Raw genomic sequence first — 22,172 nt, forward strand, 5'->3', positions numbered from 1 at the left:
AAGATATTCAGGGTGTTTGATTTTGCCTAATTTGCTATTATAGTAATAAAGAATGTTGACAAAAGGAAATTCCCAATACACCTAAAACAAACCCTCTTAGAATATTTTCAATTCACTGCATATTTATTGAATAACTTTGTCCTAGAAAAGAGTAACCTCTATTTCTCACAGGACTACATTAATACATTTATTAGGCCAAGAAGTATTTAGCTTGAGATATCTTGCCTAGATGTTGATATCTGAGGATATTTAGAATATTTCCATGCCATAGAAGCTTGCAGAGCTATCAAAGCATGTGAATTAAAACAGCCTGACTATATTGTTATCTATCCATTGCACTAACAAAAATTAGTAATCATGAGAAAATGCAATGTTGATAGGACTTTAGGCAGTATATTCACTGCTAGTGACACTGTTAGAGGATTTAGCCTTTCTACAAAACAATTAAACAGTATCCAAAAAGAGTTAAAAATTGTCCACGTCCTTTGACCAAGAATTTACCCAAAAGGAAAAAGAAATTCAATTTTAAGTCATTCACTGAATTTCAGGGTTTTTTCTAATATTGAAAAATTGAAAATAACCCAAATCTCACTTACAGAGAATAAACTAGAACACGTGAACATCACGGGATTCCAAACATTGGGAAGGTGTTTGAGGGCAGCTTACCTTGCCTCCCAAATCTGGCTGTGTGTCATACTCACCAAGGGAGCTTTTTAGTTCTTTGTCTGATATAACTCCTTCATAGATGGTGTATTTATTTGGGATTAATTCCAGAGAGGTGACAGATGGGATTGGGAATATAAATGGGGCCATTGTCAATATTTGCCCAATGGGTTTTGTGGGAAACCGCACAAAAATGATAATTGTTTGGCCTATAAAGCTGCTTGGGTCCACAATATTCTCACGTGAATGCATGTCCCTGCTATACTACATCAGAACGAAGAGAATTCTTTCATTCAGCTTCATGACAGGGTGATGAGAGGGCAGTGGGCCCCTCTGTGGAGCCAAAGGGTGGGACATGCTGGCTGTCCACGTTAACAGCCTGTTTGCCCCACCCAAAACTAGTTGAGTTAATAGAAATTAGCTGAAAAAGTATGAACACGGTGACTTTTTGTTTTTGTCTTCAAAGGGATTAAATAATGAAGAGGTAGTAAAGAGCTCATATTTAAGTGCTTTCCGGATCTGAGACCACAGAGCTAGACCATTTTATTTCAGATTCTCTGTGAGAAGCCATGATTATATGATAGATAGAGCTACATGCCCTTCCCTATTCTCAGTATTTGTGGCTGATGGTGGTGGTATTGATGATATGGTTTACCTAGTACTATCTGGCATTCAGTTTGGTCTTTGATCAGTGGACTTCCTAGTTAGAAGACAAAGTCTGACTAGTTCTTTGCTGTCTGACTCTTATTTCATTTACCCACATATCCGTGCAAGACAGAGAACCAGAAAGTGTCTGGGTCAGAGGTGAATATCTCTGGAACAGTCCCTAGGCACTGGGTAGATATTGAATTAAGCTGACCCTTTATGGTGTGGTTCTTCAATCAGGCTTCTGTAATTGCATTTGGATCACCTGCCACTGGAGGGCACTATTAGAATAGCTGTGGGAAAAGGCAGTTCTGGAATAAAACACTAGCCATCAATGGCCACTAGGCAAAATTTAGAGTTGGGGGGTGGGGCGTGAGGGTGAAAAACTGGAGGCTAGGAGCTTGGCATTGAAAACTTTGTGCACATTTCTTTCCCCTGCCTGATGAAGTTTGCAGGTCCTCTGCTATCCACTGAATCCAAGTGGAGGTGAAGTTGAGCTATGTTGGCTTCAGAGATGCTGTTGTGTGTGCATCACAGCATCAGTTCACAAGGTAGTTCTTGAAATCCTCACTGTTTAAGAACAACAGCTCCAACTTATCTCTCAGGTGATATGGGAGGCTGGGGTTGTTTTGAACAGAATTCTGAACTAGGCTGGGGTCTCAGGAGCTGGATCTCATCATGGGAGCAGGCTGGGAGGTCCATGTCAAGGGCAACTGCCATGAGACCCAGGTAGAGCAGCCCTTCTTACAGTGCAAAAATAGTTCCCATGGGTGGGTAGGGTACAAGAACTTGAATAAAAATGAAGGATCTGCCACAAAGGTTAGGGAAAAGGAACTGGTAGGAGACTCTTCAGGAGACTGAAGAGAATACTTGAAGTGAGAGTTTGAAGAAGAGAGTCGTTTTACTGCAATAACTTCTAATTAAAATGAACTGACATACTTGGTCAGAAGTCAAATGCAAGAGGTTTTCTTTTTAAGAAAGGAAGAAAGTCACATGTATCAAGCTTTAAGCAGTTTTTCTTTTGCTAAGTGTAGAGACGTGAATTTACCTTTGGTGCAAATTATGCCTTTGTTTTGGAGGAACCAAAGTAATTTTTTTGTTATGCAAAAGTAAAATGAAGACATACCTCAGATTTGAAGATTTTGTGAGCCACTGTGATTTGAAGGAAGTGAACTACTCTGTGGTAATATTAAAGATGTTCTATATGATAGACAGGATTGCATATCTGTGGCTGTGTCCTTGAGAAAATTATGACTATTTTAAACATGGTTCTAGAATGAACTATGCCTGAAACTTGCTGCTTCATTATATGGACAGAGATCCTGCAGGAAGGGTGTGTAGCAAGCCTGATTTGTACTTTGAATTATAGACAAGAATGAGGCTTAGTTTGGCATGTAAATATCCCAAACACTGCATGGGTTCAGCCTTTACGGATGCTGGATTGTTGGGTTCTGGTGTAGCTCAGGATCTTTATTGGGGTCCTTGGGGGTTAACTTTTCCTTTGAAGATAATTCATTTGTGTTATCAATCATTCTTGGAAGAAGCTAATCCTGGACAGGAAATGAGAAGTGGGGGTAGGAATGGGATAGAATGAAGATAGCCTGTATCATGGAGACTTGTCTAGGAAGGTCTGGGCCCATTTGGGACTGTCTAAACCCAAGGATGATTCTGGTCCTATGATCTCTCTAAGAAGAAATAGATCTAGTAGTGGTTACAAGCTACTCTCTAGGTTGCACTTCTCTTTCATTTCCCTCAAACTTTCAGTAAAGACCAATTAAAATTGCAGCCTGTTTCAGTAGTGCTGTTCATGCTTGGGGCAAAGCAGTGCAAGAGAGTAGTAGACTCTGAAGGGAGATGGTAATCCCAGCCCAGAGGCCAGAACCTGCAGAGGACAGGGGGTCACAGGCAGCAGGTGACAACAGGACGTATCTGTGGAACATTTAATTGTCCTCCAGGGATTCTTGGTCTTATTTGGGCAACCTGTGAAAAGGGGACTTCCTGCAGTGAAGCAGGATGGGGGCTTTCAGTCATTACAACTGAAATAATTAAACTCATCAGTGGCGTCACGCTGGAGTTAAAATAAAATTCAAATCCTAATCAAAGCCTAGAACTTAATTATTACAACCACTAAAAAGAAAGGATAACTACGTAACATGATAGAGGTGCTAATTATTGCTACAATGGCAATTATATCACAATACATAAATGTATCAAATTAACATGTACATCTTACATTTACACAATGTTATATGTCAAATATATTCAATAATAATAATAATAAAAGCCTACAGGGCCCTCCCCATCTTCATCTCAGGTTATTCCATTTTATTATGTTTCAATCACTCCTAGTTTCATTCCATTTCTTGAACAAGTAAATCACTCTCTAGCTTCGGGAACTTGGCCATGCTGTGGTCTCTGCATAGGAGGCTCTTTGCTAGCTCTGTTTTCTTCTTCTCAAGCTTCAAATCTCAGCTTAATTGGCAACTTCTTAAAGTGGTCCTCCCTGACAACAATGTTTAAGTGTATTCTCTCTGCTTTTCTCTCTCACAGCAACTTGTTCATTTAACTGACAGCCCCTTACAATTATACATATATATTTGTTCATTAATTTTCTACATTCCACACCAGACTACAAAATCCATGAAGGCAGAGAGGCTGTGACTATTTAAATAAGCACTGCCTAATGAGGTCTAACTGCTGATCTTTGATCATAGTAGGCCCTTGATACAAAATTTTGACTAAATGAATAATGTGCTTATTAATGAAAATATGACTTCATTTTACTTGTCAGACTGGCATGGCCAAGGACAATTAGGTTACATAAAACTTATTTCTGGAAACTTTTATAAGCCTTATATTCCCGTATATTTCCTCTGTTTGCAATGAGCCATGCTTTTAAGGGAGACCTGCCCACCTGCTTGTTACATGCCAATTAATGGCATATAAAGATACATTCTATGTTTTCAGCACTTCTAAAGCAATTGCATGGGATTCTGCCTACTTTATTTCCATTCTGCTTGGCTCCACTTTTGTTTCTTCCTGCTTTTAGTCTTGGGTTTCATCAACAAACTTTGAATCCACTTGTGACCCCAGCTTTGGTGTTTGCTTCGGTTTCTTCAACTTCAACTTTTAGTACTCTCTAAGGACTTCAGTTTGTACTCAACCTCTGACTATTTCTATTTCTGGCTTTCACAGGTTTATTACTCCGGCTTAGCTATGGGTCAGGACTTGAACTCCAGTACATCTCGTCTGATCTCTGTTTGATCCCTAAATATATTGGTTGCCCAGCTGAGGAAGGCCAGAGTGTTTCTTGCTGGAGAGTTGCGGTGTCTTCAGCAAGTAGGTATATATCATAATTATGTCCCAGGTGTCTGTATTACGATAATAACATTGAACTCCTCCTCACACTGCCTCTTTCTTCCTTTCTCTCTTTCTTTTTTTTTTAAAGATTTTATTTTTTTCCTTTTTCTCCCCAAAGCCCCCCAGTACATAGTTGTATATTCTCTGTTGTGGGTCCTTCTAGTTGTGGCATGTGGGACATTGCCTCAGTGTGGTTTGACGAGCAGTGCCATGTCGGCGCCCAGGATTTGAACCAACCAAACACTGGGCCGCCTGCAGCGCAGCGTGCGAACTTAACCACTCGGCCACGGGGCCAGCCCCCTTCCTTTCTCTCTTGATCAGTGCTCCACCTAAACTAGATCACCTCTGCATCTTTGAACTTGGACAAAGCGCCACACTGTGGGGCAAGGGTTCTGGCTTCCTGAGATGTCTCTAGGATTGGATAATGAAACCTGAAAGTGCAGGGAAGTTAGCTCTCCATGGTAAGATCAAATGTGAAATGTGAGACAAGAAGGAGCTAGGCAAAATTCCCCTCCTTTCTTCCTCCTGTGGGCTACTCCAAAACTCACTTCCTCTTTGAAACCCTTTTGGAGAAATCCTGGATGTTGAGTGGACTTCCCTGTTGAATGATCTGCTGTGTTTTTCTGCAGGTGGCTGTGAAGGGAAAGCATGTGTGATAACACATCACAGCACATAGCATCATATCCATCCATCCATTCCCTTTTTCCTTGCTTCACATCCCTTTTTCTCTTACTCATGCCATCCTGTGCTTCAACCTCCCAAGTATTGGCACCTTAATCCTTTCTTCATCCAAGTTTAAACTAGGTAGTGCGTCCAGAATGGGTCAGCAGGGCAGAAATTCCAGTGAAGAGTAACTAGGATGAATATATGAATCTACATGGGGAGGAGCAGATTCCAAAGTGTGACTTCAAGGGAGATGGTCTAGAAAAATTTTAAGTGAAGGCTTTCAAACATTTCCAAAATGTATTACAGTGGGAATTGCCATAAGAGTATGTGATTTAAATAAAATGGAATACGTAAAATGATATATCTAAATAATGTTCTAAGTAATAAAGAGAATCTTCCAATAATTTAGATTTAATCAACAATTTGAAGGGTTTTTTTCAGTGAAAATAAATCTTTCCTTTTATTATACAGTATTTCTTTTAGATAGAGCTGTCATACAAATGTTGGCTATCACCTGTTTATGTTCAGAGACAGCACTTTTTTTGTGTGAAGGAGGAGTCTGTAATTCTTAGGTTTTGTGACTTAAGGCAACTCCAACTTACTAAGAAAAATATCTAAGTCTTTGAGTTCTTCTGTATTAGGCAAGGAATGGATGATAAAAGATGCTTTTATGAAGCCCAACTTGTGTCATCCAAATAGTTCTCCCCTGAATATTAGTAGATGTAAGTCTATTTTTGGTCCGAGCAATGATTGACCTCCATTATTCTACTCACTGTACCTAAAACACCTTATCTATAGAAGCATAATCAAAATAATTGCCTACGTCTCTAGAGTTCTGTGAAAATTAGATAATGTCAGCAAAAGTGTTTTAGCTGCTACAGTGGTATTATGACCTTTATTCTCCACTTAGAATTAGTCTTAAAATAGTTCCTTGATAACCTCTCATTAAGGTTTTGAGTATGTTTCAATCCAATGATATTGAAGGACAGTGGTTATAGACCATATCAAATAACAGATAGGTAGAGTTTGGGGACAGGAAAGAAAAAAAGAGAACTATAGAAGAAAGTTGTCAATTTGACACAAAAGGTAGCTAGGGTGTGGTAAAAGTTACCCTTCCAAAATATTAGCCTATCTATCTGCCTGCCTTTGTTCCTTCCTTCCACTTAATAAATATTCATCATGGGACAAAATTATTTATATACAGTTGTTACCATTCTTTCTTCCCTTTTTTGCACTTGAAGGGAGATTCTGAGTTGGCCCCCTCAGTCTCCTGCCCTCCTCCGCCCTCTCAGCAGCTTCCTTCTTTGCCAGATCAATTCTTTGGTGGTTTAAATTCAGAATGAGAGGAAAAGGGGAAAAGAAGAAAACTAGAGATGCCCTAGGCAAGGGGCTGAGGGACAGATTTTTTTCCTAGGACAGTTTGGGGGTATTAGAAACAAGAGAGTAGCTGAGATGAGTGAAGAAAATGCTAAGGAGGAGAAATATTTTTTAAAGAAATTATTCACATACATCTATTTTAGTAGGTAAAAAAGTCAAGTAAAGAATTTGAGCTATTATAAAATTAGTTTTTGGTTCAAAAACTGTGTTTCTTGAGTGATAGAAAGTTTCTTTTTTTTGGAACCTAATGTTCTTAAAATGAGTTAGGTGCCAGGGAAACAAAGTAAAAATAGGAATAAGAAAGAGGAGCAGGCACATAAATAATGAGGAGCACAAACTGTTAAAGTTGTTAGAGTAGAAATATATACGGCGAGTTTTGGGGACAGCGTGGAAGGAGTCACCATTTCTACAAGGAAAGAGACAATTCAGGGGGCCATCAAAAGACCAGTTTTAAAAAGCAGAACACACGAAAACCTCTTTTTTCCTGTATGTCAAAGAAAATAATCACATAAACACTTCAGTGATCTTAATTATTGTGATTAAAACATTTTATTCCCTCTGCTTCCTTAGGGGTTCAGAAAGCAACTTATATGAGGAGGAAGTGTTATTTAAAAAAATGATTTTCTTTGGGAAGGCTTAGTTTTTCCAGCGTCTCACAGCACCTGCAGAGTGTGGAATTATTTTAAAGATGAATCACTTGATTCTGGTTGTTGTCATCGCCATGAAATCTGAGGAGATGATATCCCTCAGTTCATGGGAGACTTTTCTTGAGGGGCATGTTAATATCAGCCAACACTAGAGGCTGATCTAGAAGAGGCTGGAAATCCACTTGTCAGGATATTGTGGAGTATACACAAGTATCAGAGAGCAAGATGGATTAAAGAAGCACCCAGGTAAATTTTCAAGGCATAGCTTTATGATTTTGTGAATGTTTTGGCACCAAAAGTTATTTATTTAAATTATGTCTGTTTAAAAATATTTTTCCCATTGTAAAAATGTATTTGTCACATACTTTTTGGACAACAAAGGAAAAAGAAAGAAATCAATAATCCCTTTACCACAAGATAGCTCCCTTCCTCTCCCATGTGAAAGGAGTATGGAGCAGTCTTGACAGCAGGAAGAATGTCAGCTTTCAGATTCTTGTTCTGCTACTTATTAACCACATGACCAGGGCAAGTTGCTTTAACATTTCTGTAAACCAGTTTTCTCATCTATAAAATACAGATAGTAATAGTGCCGATCTCCTAGGTTTATTATGAGACTTAAGTGAGTCAATATATGTAAACTACTTGTTTAGAAGAATATCTGGCTCATTGTATTTGTTATGTAAGTAATGGCTATTACTATTAGTGGTTAAGAACACAGACTCTTGAGCCAAACTGCCTGGATGTGAATCCCAGCTCAGCAAAATCTCTGTGATGTGACGTTGAGCAAGTTGCTCAATATGTCAGTGTTGCAGCCTCATAATTTTTAAAACTGGTTGGAACAGGAGCCACTTCTTGGATTGTGGTGAAGATTAATGAGTTAATATAGATAAGTTACTGAAAACAAGTAAGCATCTAATAGATACCATCTATACCGTTCATGTAAATATATTTTGAGTACTTATAATATGCAAGAAGCTATGCTACTTGTAAAGAAACAAGATGGATAAAATTTCTCTTCTCATGATTCTTACAGAACATTGTGTGTCATACTTTCAACAAATAAATTATTTAAATGTAGTGAGAAACATGAATGAGAAGGATGGAGAGCTATCAGTGGAAACTGGGGTAGTTATCAGGGAATGTTTCCTTAAATGTGTGAGGATTTGACCTGAACTCTGGGTCTGAGCAGCAATTCATAAGTTGTGGGGCAGTGTGTGTGTACATGTGTGTGTGTGGAAAAGGTGGGGGAAGGTTTACAAGGAGATTGGATTAAGAGACCATTACACACAACCCGAGGAGCCAAAGATCATGTCACATTTGAGGCACTGAAAAATATTTCCAAAGCTTAGAGTGTAGTGGAGGAGAGTAATGTGAGATGGGCTGCTGATGTAAGCAGAAGACTTATCAAGGAAGACCTTGAGGGCTGTGTTGAGAAGGTCAACCTTTTCCTAAGTGAAACAGGAAGCTATTAAAGGTTTTTTTTTTTTTTTTTTTTTTTTTTGGTGAGGAAGATTGGCTCTGAGCTAACATCTGTGCCAATCTTCCTCTATTTTATGTGGGATGCAACCAAAACATGGGTTGACAAGTGATGTCAGGTCTTTACTGGGGGTCTGAACCTGCGCCCCCCGGGCTGCAGAAGCAAAGTTCACAAACTTAACCCCTACGCCATCCGGCCAGCCTGTTTTAAGCAAAGGAGTGATGTGACCAATGATTGCATTTTAGTGCTAATCACTCTAGTTTTTAGTTTGTGGATATATGTAGATATTCATAAGTGCATTAAAAAAAAACTACTATCATTGCACAAACAGTACTTTTTCAGCAGATTTTTAAATTTAAAATACAGCATCAACATTTCCCCATTTTGTTGATTATTCTTCTAAAATTATTTTTAATGACAGCATTGAATTACATTGTATAGAGGAACCATAATGTATTTTAAAAAGATTTTGCTGGTGGACACTAGGCTGATTGTAGTTTTTTGATATAAAGAATACAGTAACGAACATATTCCTGCTCAAATTCATGCATTCCTCTATCTAGGCATGATTTTTGACCCTAAACATAGTGCATACTTTCTCCTAGATTTTCCTCACTGAGCAACTATTTGCTATTAGAATTCTTCCTTTGAGTTAATTGTAACTTGGCCAGCTGGTTGGTATAAATGCACTGTATATTATCTGTTGAGTACTGGAAGTTTCATGGGAGACAAGACAGACTTGGGCTCGGGGCAGCCCTATGAGGACATGCTTATTTCTGAACTATTATTTCAAGCTGCTGCACCAGGACCTATGATCCACTTTCAAATTTCTGTGGGTTAGGCTCCAGATCAGGTTCAATTTGGTTGCCCAAGCTCCTATTTTGTGCTGCTATCACCTCAGAGACAAGACTCTGGTTTTCTGTTTGTCATAGGTTCTACATATATCCTGTGGCCTTCTATCACGCTACTTTCAAATTCTATTGACTCACAGAAAGAAAAGAGAGCCCCAGGGCCTTTGATCTGTCTCTAGAGCCTGCAGTAGCTTTATACACACGATACCTGGAAGAATTTCTTCCAAATTGGTAGCGTTTAGATAATTCCTTTGATTAACAGAGATTTTTTGTGTTTCCACTTCTTAGTACCTTTAAATGGAGGTCTGAGAGATAACGAATGCTGGGCTCCCATATACATCTTCCCCAAGTCCTCCACCAGAATCTAAATGTTGCTTTTAAGAGTTTAAGTAATTGAAAAATAAAGTCCTTAGTTTTGACCTGAGGTCCTTACTTATTATGCGATATTAGTCAGCAATTAATAGCTCATTGCTAAATGCAAAAGTGCTGTGTGAGTTTGGGTAAATCACCTACCTTTTCTTTTACTCAAATTTCTTATTCATCAGTTGAATGTTTTGATAACAAGTTCACTCAAGTTGTAAGATAATCTAGAAGTCTATACATCACTGAATATATATCATACTGCATAAAGCCACTCTCTATCTCATAATTCTTCGTTTTAGAAAGAGCTTGATTTTTTCTTTCACTTTGAAAAGCTAACATGACCTTGATCCTCAACCCACTCATTTCACTCACAAACGTGGTTGAACATTGTAGAAACTCTTCAGTACAGAGAATAATTCATTGCCCTTGAGGAGTTCAGACTGAGGGAGGAGGCATCCAGGTAACAAGACCCATTATAATTCAGCTTGGAAAATGCCGTAACAGACGGGGAACAAATCGTTAAGGGAGACTGTGTTTTCTTGTCACACAAACGTGTACAATACAGATGAGGTAATTGCACCTTGAAACTCTCAACTAAAAGGCCATATTTAAACATAGACTTCAGAGGCCAACAGAAAAGCATTTGCATCACTGGCCCATCAATAATTGATATTGGCAAAGCCAATTTCAATCTCTTTACGCCTCAGTTTCCCTTTTTTGAAAAATCAAGGTAGTTTTAACACCTACTTAGCAGAGGTCTTGTACAGATGACACATAGGTGAAAAGTGCCTGGCGGAGTACCAGTAGACCCCTAGATAGAAACTTTGGTTCTTGTTTATTTACTTATTCAATAAATAGTTACTGAGTGCTGCTAGGTGTTGGAAATAGATAGGGTAATGAAATATACAGTGTCCTCCTCACAGGCTTCCATTCTAGTGGGAGAATCAGATAATACACAAATAAGCAAATAAATGACCCAAACAATTTCAGGCTGTGATAGGAGCCATGAAGTAAACAAAGCAGGTTATGTGAGAGAAAGTAGTGGTAGGTGGGGTGGTGCAGGTTGTTCAGGGAAGGTCTCCAGAGGACATGGAATTTAAGGGAATACCTGAAAGATGAGAAGAAATAATCCATGGTAAGGATGAAAGAAAATCATTCCAGGCAAAAAACAGAAAGTTCCTTTTCTTCTTTCTCTTCCTCCTCTTCTTTGTCTTGTCCTTTCTTTTCATCTTCTCTATAAAGGGGATCACCATTAACATTTGAGGCCTTCTCATTCCTAGGCTGTTTTGTTATGTATAATAGACTCAAAGACAAAGTGTTATCAATTGTTAAAGGTAAAATTAGCTGAGTACACAAGTTGTTCTTTAGAAGTCTATCATTGAAGTAAATTTTTTTAAATGGTTTTATAGATTGATTCTGAGTAAAGATACACTTAATCTACTCTAATGTTTCCCAATCAGTTTTACTATTTACTCTTTAAACCTCATGTTTTATAAGGTATTACTTATCACAGAATTGTATTTATTAAGTAATAATTAGCTCATCTTTCTATTTGTTACTAATAAAACCATCAAGGCCAATCAGAATTTCTGATTGATTTAGATTCCTAATTAGGAAATTCCAGTCGAAGGCAGGATTTTAATTGTTCTCTGTGTTATTAAGGTTAGGTACATAGTTTCATAAGGCTTTTTGCTATATAAAAAACAGCTCAGGGACATTTTTTACTACTTATGAGGACTTAGAGTCTGGAGTCTCTGAGATAAAACCCACTAGTTCTGGAGAATTAGAGTTCTAGAGTTAGGCATCTAGAATTAAAATACTCTTATTTTTGGCCCTTAACCTTCCCTCAAGATAATCTATATGATTTTTGACAATTCTTTTAAAACACTCTGCATGTCAATTATCCATACTAGACATTCAAGTTTGGATGTAAGGCGGCCAGTTGGCATTTGCTCCAAGGTTGGATCCTTTACCACTTCTTTTCATCTATTGATTTAAACTTACCTTCTCTTCCCACTAGGCTGTAAATCCTTGAAGGCACAGATCACCTCCAGTTTTCTTATCACTATGTCCCCAAAGCACAAAATACGTAGTTCCAATTTTTTATGATTCAAAAAAGTATGTCATTTATCAGCTTCTGGCCTGGGTCCTTTGTGATAAACCTGAGTCTACATTTGAAGTGTTCTGCCTGAGAAGCATCCTTTCCTGATTTTGTTTTCTGGAGAATCCTTTCAAGTACCCTATTGCAAAACAGGTCGAACTGTGAGCACTCTCTGACTCCATCCATCTTGAAGTTTTTCATTGCTTTCAGTTTAGAAGTTTAGCTTTACTTGACCTTCAGTGAAACATTTATTATGTGAGCATTTTAATATTTAATATTTTATCTTTTTTTTCATTTGCTTTACATTTTATTGGAGGTTTATGGGGAAATGAAAAGGTCAAAACAAAGGAACAGCCTGGCTGATAGCAGGTGCCCTAAATAAGACGCTTCTTTTTCCATTTCAGCTCCTTAGAAAATCCTCTTAACTTCTTAAAGTAGACATCCGTCTCCAGTCTAAGGAACCCACTTGATCAAATGCACCACATTGTGGGAAAGGCAGACACATATCCCTGCCTCTAGATTTCTTAACTGACTTCCACTTAATCAAATTGCTGGATTAACCCATCCTATCTATTCCGTCTGTAAAGTGCTCTGATGGATGCCCAGGTAGTAGGCTGTGTGCTCTCTACTACTGCTCCCACCATTTAGGTGGTTTGCTGATCATGATAAAGTTGTGTTTGTTCACGAACCTAATTATTCCAGTTGTATTTGTTATTGTAATTCTATGAAATAATCAAATATTATATTAACCGATGACATATGAATGCACAAAGAAAATTATAGATTCTACTAAAATCAAATTATTGTGATAATGGTATCTTGCGTGTATGCATATGTCAAATTCATCAAAATGTATACATTAAATATCTGCAATTTTTGTGTACTAAGTATAACTCAATAAAAATAAAAAAATACATGAAATATTTAGAAAATCAAATTAAAAGGTTTGAAAGGTTCAATAAAGCCAGCTTCCTAAAAAATTAGGTGTGGACAACACAGCTGTAAAATATTGGAAAAATCATACAAATCTAGAAAATTTTTTCTTAGGTTATTTCAAAAGTATCTTTAAGTTTTTTACTCACTTTAAAGAATGTAGATATTATAGATGATACGTTATTGGAACAATTTAGTAAAAAAGGGCAATGGAACTTCATCATTGGACCATCTAGACAATAAAATAAAACAAAACTTTGGTCTTAAAATGATAAAACGTAGGAAAAAGGCCTCTTGACACTGGTTTGGCAATGCTTTTTTTGGTTATGACACCAAAAGCATAAGCAACAAAAGCAAAAACGAATAAGTGGGACTACATCAGACTAAAAATCTTCTGCATAGCAAAAGAAACAATCAACAAAATGAAAAGGCAACCTATGGAATGAATAAGAGAAAATATTTGCAAGTCACATATCTGATAAAGAGTTAATATCCAAATTATGTAAAGAACTCATATAACTCAATAGCAAAAATCAATCATTAAAAAATGGGCAAAGGAACCGAATAGACATTTTTCCAAAGAATACATACAAATGGCCAACAGGTACATGCAAAACTCTCAACATCACTAATCATCAGGGAAATGCAAATCAAAACCACAACAAGATATCACCTCACACCTGTTAGAACGGCTGTCATCAAAAAGACAAGAGATAACAAATGCTGGTGGCAATGAGGAGAAAAGAGAACCCTTGCGCGCTGCTGGTGGGAATGTAAATTGGTGCAGCCACTATAGAAAACACTATGGAGGATTCTCAAAAAATTAAAAATAGAACTACCATATGAACCAGCAGCTTCACTTCTGGGTCTATATCCAAAGGAAATTAAATCACTATCTTGAAGAGATATCTTGACGTCCCATGTTCATTGCTATTGTTAGCAACAGCCAAGACATGGAAACAACCTAAATGTCTGCCAACAAATGAATGAAAAAGACATGGTGCATATATATATATATATATATATGTATGCAATGGAATGTTATTCAGCCATAAAAAAAAAAAACCCTCTGCGATTGGCGACAATATGGGTGGACCTTAAGGGCATTATGCTAAGTGAAATAAGTCAGGCAGAGAGAGAAAAATACTGTATGACCTCATATGTGGAATCTAAAAAAGCTGAACTCATACAAACAGAGAGTAGAATGGTGGTTACCAGGGGCTAGGGAGTGGAGAAATGGGGAGATGTTGGTCAAAGGGCACACACTTCCAGCTATCAGATGAGTAAGTTCTCAGGATTTGATATACAGTATAGAGATTATCATTAATAGTACTGTATTATACACTTGAAAGTTACTGAGAGAGTAGATCTTAAATGTTCTCACCACAAGAAAGAAATAGTAATTATGTGACATGATGGAGGTGTTAGCTAACACTGGGGTGGTAATCATTTTGCAATATATAAGAGTATCAAATCAACACATTGCAAACTTAAATTTAAACGTTATATGTCAATTATATCTCAATAAAGATGGAAAAAATATAAAGGACAAAACATGAGTATTTATGTCGTTTATGTTAAGTTAAAATATGTCTATAGCATTTTAAAATGATTTAAATTTGTTGTTCAATTAACTACATCTATCTAGGTAGTATAAGAGGGTCTACTTTACTAGTTTCTGGGAATTCAGAAGAGTCATGGATTAAGAAGAGAATAATAACATTTATCTGGATCTGGGCTACTAGAACAGTGATTTTTTTCTCATTTAGATCTAGATAATTATTTTCTAAAAATGACTTCTGTAGTTTGCATTACAGTAAAAATACCAAAAATTTGTGCTTATCACATTTGGATTGAAATCAGTTTCTGACACATACAAATGATATAGTCTTGGTTAAGTTTCCCAACCAGATAAAAACTCAGTTTTTCAGCTATAAAACATGAATGAGGATCATACACATCTTACAGAAATATTGAGAGTTAAATGAGATGATATATATGCAAGATGTTTTCAAAAGTGTGATCCATCTTAAAAATGTTGAAAAATTTTTTATCTTTTGAAATAATGTTAATTAATGCATGCTTCTTAAAATTGCTCAGCTCTAACTTGTTTATTTGCAGGTGAAAGAAAGAAATGAGAAATAAGCTAAAGCAGGGAGGGTCACGCAATGCAATCTTTCCATAAATTTGACAGATGGAATAACAAAGGCCAATGTGGTGATGATGCTGAGTTTCTTCTGGTAAGTTACCAGAGTCCTGTTCATACCATACCTGATTGCTTCTAGACTAGGCCTGAGTGCTAACCTGAGCTGAATTCCATGGGTATTTAAAGGGCCCTTTTTCTGTTTAGCAATCCCCAGTTCCCTTCTTTTATCATGGAAGCAAAATAGAGCTGGCCTTTCCAGGTCATTTCTGAATAGCATATGCATCACGAATGGAATCATACTCTTGCTGGGTAATTAATTAATCGCATTAGTTAACCAGATGATCCCCAACCCCTGCAGCCAACCCTTGAGTAGGATCTTAGAGCACCACAAAGTCAGGGCATCAGAACCACCACACTCTGACCAAGCCAATAGCTGGTTTTCTATTGTTACTTTCTTAACTACCAAGAATCAATTGAGGAGGCCAGCCTGGTAGTCTAGTGGTTAAGTTTGTGTGCTCTGCTTTAGCTGCCTGGGGTTTGCCAGTTCAGATCCTGGGCGTGGACCTGCACATTTCTTTTCAAGCAATGCTGTGGCAGCGTCCCACATACAAAATAGAGGACGACTGGCACAGATGTTAGCTCAAAGGCAATCTTCCTCACCAAAAAAGCCCACATAAAAACCTACACAGTTGAAGAGAATATTCTGAGTCCTTTTTATTTTTACCTCTAAAAACAAACTGAAAGCTATTTGAAATTTGAAGACACTGTCTCTAAGAGCCTATTTGATTGTCTTAGGCAAGTGATTTATATATATATATATCGATTTAATCTTGGAATGACATATTTAAAAAAGAAAATGTGAAGCTTGTTTTCATTGTAATTTTAGGATATGAGTTGTAGTACTGATAACATGCCGTTTTGGTGCTGTATTAATAAAACAAGTGCATATATAGGATACTCTTCAAATAGAAACCCTTTTTAAATACGGTAGCAGTTTTATTCATCAGGCATTTGTATTGAGTACAAAAGCCTTTGGTCCTAGATGATAAAGGCACAATATTTTTGTAATCAAGTCAGTAATCCTTTAAAGATGAAAGTAAGCCTTCTTGCTGGACAAATATGAAAGATAAACACACTTTACCATTAATTAGAATTTTGAAAGCATTACCAAGAAAATGTAATTGACAATTGCAAGGTTACTTGTTTCACAAAGTCCTATTATTTTTCATATATTAGAAGTCTGTTCATATTCAGGACTTGCCACACTACACAAGGTATACAATTATGTTATTTCAACTTGTTTTCTACCTAGAGTCAGGATATAGATCTATGCAAACTGGTTCTAGCCCTGGCCATTGTGTATCACTGACTGTTGAGATCAAGGAGTGAAATACACTGCAGCTTTTCAGTCTCAGATCAGTCTAGGGGCAGTGCATAGTCTAACCAATGAGCCCTCTTAAAATCTGGAGTAAAGATAAAAAGAAGTTTACTCTCTAAACCACCATAGAGAGGAAATTTATGGACATGGCCCATTCCAAGAAGGGGATTCTAGGTATTTTAGAAGTGTAGACCACTACAGCTACTTTAAAGATCATAGTCCAGCCCTGCCTTTCCATCGTAAGAGATCTGCTTTCTTTACTCCTTATACCCAGGTGGCACCTTGGAAGAGAATCTCTGCTCCTTAGAACCTAGATTCTATCAAGCACAAGACCCAGAATAATGAGTTTCTGTCTTACTACCAGCTTAAGCCCTTATTTTCTGATCTTGGATCTTCTCTTTCCTAGGATAACACTGGGAATATCCACTAGATTAAGAAAAATTATCCCCCTGCTGATGGGGCATGATCATGACTTGTGGTGTCTCCACAGAAATATCTCAGCACAAAACAATAATATAATTATTAAAACATGACCCAAGATTTTAGCTATTAGATTAAAACTGATCAAACCTTTCTCATGGTTCTTTCTTAGGGAGAGGTAGGGTCAAGACCTGACAGTTTTTCCTGCAGTATTCCAGATAGTATTCCAGCACATCTATGGGAAATTTACATTTCCACAAGAAAATTCAACTATCTGCAGGCACAGCACAAGTTCAGACACGACTATTTCTCCAAAGATAAGTAAATAACCTGGCTGTCAAAGCCCAGTCTGCTGAGCTGCCAGGCTGGCTACAGAAGAGCACAGAAAAGCATATTAAAACAAATTTCTGGGTCTCATAGACAGAGACTCTGGTTTGGTGGGTTGTCTTTGGGGCTCAGGAATAAGCATATATTTTTTTAAAGTGCCACAGCTTGTTCTAAAGCCAGCCAAGTTTGGAAACACTAAGTTGATGGCCTTTTACACTGTCATACAGAGCCAGTTTCACAAATACACCATTTCAGATGACACTTCTTGAGAATTTTCTTATTACAAATGATTGGGCTGCAACAAGATTGAATACAAAGCTCCTTCTTCTACAAAGAGAATTTCTTCGTTTGAACTTTAAATTGATTTTGGGGATAGGTGCTATTAGAATCCATCAAATTTTAAAATTTTCTAAGACTCTGGCTCTAAATTCACTGCATTTCTTCTTTTCTTCCAACTTCTCTCCAATTATTTCAAGGAAAACGTCTTGCAATCACATGGACTAAGAAAGACAGCTCAATCCTGAGATGAAAGTGTTTTCTCCCACTTCTTGAACCACATGTTATGAGATTTTTGCTATTATCCACACTACCTGATTTAAACATCGACGTGATTTGCATTTCAATTATTTTTCCTATTGTGGTTTTTAAAATAATCTGTCAAACTTCAAGATTTTATGCTGGTTTTAGCTAATTAAAAATAATGAAATTTGAAAGATAGGAGGTGTGCATTTAATAATAAAGTGGGAAAAAACCTTTATTAACATTGAATTAGGAATATGGACAAAGAACTTGAATAGACATTTCTCAAAAGAAGACATACAAATGGCCAAAGGGGATATGAAAAGATGATCAGCATCACTAATCATCAGGGAAATGCAAATCAAAACCACAATGAGCTATCACCTCATATCTATTAGGATGGCTATTAAAAAAGAAAACATAAGTGTTGGCAAGAATATGGAGAAAAGGGAATCCTTGTACACTGTTGGTGGGAATATAAAATGTTGTAGTCGCTATGGAAAACAGAATGGAGACTCCTCAAAAAATTAAAAATAGAATTACCATATGATCCAACAATTCCACTTCTGGATATATATCCAAAAGAACTGAAGTGAGGATCGAGAAGAGCTATCTGCACTTTTATGTTCATTGCAACATTATATTCACAACAGCCAAGACATGGAAGCGACCTAAATATTCATCAACAGATGAATGGATAAAGAAAATGTGGTACGTACAAACAATGAAATATTATTCAGCTTTAAAAAGGAAGAAACTCCTGTCATATGTGACAACATGGATGAACCTAGAGGACATTATCCTAAGTGAAATAAATCAGACACAGGACAAATACTACATGATACAACTTATATGAGAAATCTAAAATAGTCAAACTCATAGGAGCAGAGAGTAGAACTGTGGTTGCCAGAGTCTGGGAGAAGAGGGAAACAGGGAAATATTAGTCAAAGGGTACAAAGGTTCTGTTATACAGGGTGAATAAGTCCTAGGGATCTAACATACAGTATAGTGCCTATAGTTAACAATACTATATTACACAGTTAACCACTTGCTAAGATGGTAGATCCCAAATAGTGTTCTTAAAACAAAACAAAAACCAGCAAAGAAGCAGAAGGAAACTTGGAGGTGATGGATATGTTTATTACTTTGATTGTAATGATGGTTTCATAAGTGTATGCATATCTCCAAACTCATCAAATTGTATACATTCAATATGTCGTTTTTTGTATATCAATTATACTTTAGTAAAAATGTTTAAGAAATTGAATTAGATGCATTCTACGTATTTATTTTTCATGATCCATTTGTTTTTATAAATGGACTCAATTTTGGAATGAGAAAATCTATATTCTAATCTTTGTCCTGTCACAGACTTGCTGTGTGATCTTAGAGAAGTCATGATTCTTCAGACTTCATTCCTTCATTGAACAAACTTCTGAGTGATTGCCATGCATGCCAGATCCTGTTCTAGGCACCACAGACACATTTTTTTTTTCATGTCTAATTATGAGATATAATTAGGTTGTACTCAAGGTCCCCTTCAGCTTTAAAATGATGAATCTGGGATAAAATGCACACTTTCTCTTCATAAGGATTAGAGAGGTAGCTTGGATTTTCTCTGGAGAGCTGAATTGCAATCAGATATTTGAGAAAAGATGTGAAAGAAAGCAATAACTCCCTTTGAATTGCTGCAGGTCCTCTGTTGATTGTAACGGAAAATGAGTCAAATGCCATTTGGAGCTTGAGGGAGAAGTTTAGTGGGGAAGGTATACCCTAGGGCTCGCTCTTATATAGAACAACAACAAATTGCTAAGAGTTGTCACAGCAACAAGAGCAGTGGCAGCTGCAGCTGTGGCACTGAATGTTCTGAATACACAGTACCTGGGGAAGTGGAGCCAGAATGAATGAAGCGACACACACACACACACAAAGGGGAATTCTGCAGAGTGGAAAAGCCAGCTCATTGATCCTTTTCTTGTGATGATGCCCAAGGCCCCCAGAAAGGACCCCTCCCTAAGTGTGGATGTTCTATTTGTCAGCAGCATTCACTTCTCCAGCTACACTTTCCAGGACCTAAGTGACTGTCCCTCTAGAGTGGACTGCTATTTAGGAATATGCCATGTAATTATAGAACCTTCTGCTCCTCATACTTGGAGTCTGTGACGTTCCAGAAGGCACAGGGCACCACACTTTTATGAGCGTCTGGTTGAGTAGGAATCAGTTTGATTAAGTCTAGTCCTTTGTTTTTCTTTGTCTCTGGTGCTGGCTGCTGGCTCAGACTTTACAAAGATGGGGAAAAATCATTCAAGAATGGAAAGATCCAGTGCCTGATCTCAGTAGATCCTGCAGATGCGCAGCTTATCAGGTATGCAAATTCCTAGGTGAGTATCCACCTCAAACTCAAACTAGCAATAGGAGGATTAAAGTCACATATAAGCTATTTCAAGAGATCTGAGTCATTATCATTTAACCTGAGACCTGAAAGATGCAAAAGAGATAGTTACGATGAAGGAATACTATCCCAGGCACAAGGAATGGCAAGTTCAAAGACTCTGAGACAGGCACAAATTTGGATGGTCAAAGAAAGGAAAGATGGCCATTGTGGACAGAGATAGTGAGCATGGAAAAGCCTGGTGCAACATAAGAGCGAGGGAGCCTGGGCAACTCTCTTAGCAATGGAGATGAAGTAAAGTAGACACTTTATTTATATTGGATATTATATTTATAATATAGGGGGAAAAGTGGTGGATTGATTATAAGGGCAAAGAAAGCAGAGAAATAAAGGCTAATACCTAGGTTATTGGCTTGACTAACTGGGGAGATGGCAGGATCACTAAATGAAGTAAGGAAAAATGGAAAGAGAAACAGGTTAAGGGGTTGGGAAGAAATAATTCTGTTTTGGACTATTATCACAGAAATAATCAAATATAAATCATTAGAACTGAATAAAGTCTTGAAATAGTTACAATTATGAATAGGAAATTAAGAAATAAGTATAATATTTCAATACTGTAGGAAGAGGATGACTTAGATATTAGAAAATATTGATATGATTGATTATCTTTCAGGGAAAGAAATTAAGCTAGAGTCTGCCTCATATCACACAAAAGTTAATTCCAGATGAATTAACAATTTAAGAAATAGTGTTGGGACAACCAGATTTATCTGTCTAGAAAAAGTGAACCTCAAATCATACCTCATGCCATACACAACAGTTAACTTAAAATGGATCATAGCTTTAACCATAAGACCTTAAATTATCAAATATTTAGAAGAAAAAATAAGAAAATCTCTGTGACATTGGGCTAGACAGAGATTTCTTAAACATGACACAAAAGACAACAATTGAAAAATTGTTAAAATGTCTTTATCAGAATAAAAACCTTTGTTCTTTGAAAGACACAGTCAAGAAGATGAAAAGACTAGCCATAGATTGCATGAAATATTTGCAAAACATATTTCTGACAGCGGACTTGCATCCAGAATGTTTAAAAACGCTGACAACTTAGTAAGAACAACCCAATGTTTTTAAAAAGGGAAAAAGATTTAAACAGACACTTAACGTATGAATGGCAAACATAAGCACTTTAACAGATGCTCAGCATCACCAGTTATCATGTAAAACCACAGTGAGAGTCCACTGCACACTATTCGAATGGCTAAAATTAAAAAGCTTGACAATACCAAATGCTGGGGAGAATATGAAACAACTGAAAACTCCATACATTTCTCCTGAGAGTGCAAAATGGCACAGCCACTTTGAAAGACAGGATGGCAGTGTTCTGTAAAGTTAAGTGTACACTTAATGTACAACCCAGTAATCTCACAACTACGTATTTACTCAAGAGAGATGAAATAGATATGTCCACACAAAGTCTTTTACTCTAAGACTTTTACATTTGAGTAAATAATAATATTATAATATCAAATAATATTAAAATAATGTTATAACAACAGTAAGCATAATAACCAAAAAAGTAGAAGTAATTTCAAATATCCATTAACGGGTAGACAGATAATCAAGTTGTGGATTATCCATGTTGTGGGACATTACTCAGCAATAAAAGTGAATTAAATATTAATATATGTGAAAATGTGGATGCATCTCTCACATACAAAGGAGAGAAAAACACAAAAGACTACGTACTCTATAAGTCCAGTAATACGAAATTCTGGAAAAGGTAAAGCTATAGGGCTAGGAAGCACACCAGTAGTTGCCTGCAGTCAAGGGCAAGAGAGGGCATCAATTGTGAAGTGGTATGAGAAAACATTTTAAGATGATGAAATCTGTTCATCAGC

The 22,172-nt window shown here is 37.0% G+C and overlaps 1 long non-coding RNA gene across 1 annotated transcript in view; it reads left to right on the plus strand.

Moving 5' to 3' along the window:
* LOC139079620 (uncharacterized) overlaps nucleotides 1–20,238 on the plus strand; it is a 44,009-nt gene extending 23,771 nt beyond the window's left edge. Inside the window, exons 2-4 of the long non-coding RNA XR_011533379.1 lie at nucleotides 4,504–4,647; nucleotides 15,205–15,323; nucleotides 20,152–20,238. This is a non-coding gene — a long non-coding RNA (uncharacterized lncRNA). The remainder of the gene's footprint in view (nucleotides 1–4,503; nucleotides 4,648–15,204; nucleotides 15,324–20,151) is intronic.
* The last annotated feature ends 1,934 nt before the right edge of the window (nucleotides 20,239–22,172 follow it).

The sequence above is a fragment of the Equus przewalskii genome, chromosome 26, assembly GCF_037783145.1.
Source record: "Equus przewalskii isolate Varuska chromosome 26, EquPr2, whole genome shotgun sequence".
Taxonomy (NCBI): domain Eukaryota; kingdom Metazoa; phylum Chordata; class Mammalia; order Perissodactyla; family Equidae; genus Equus; species Equus przewalskii.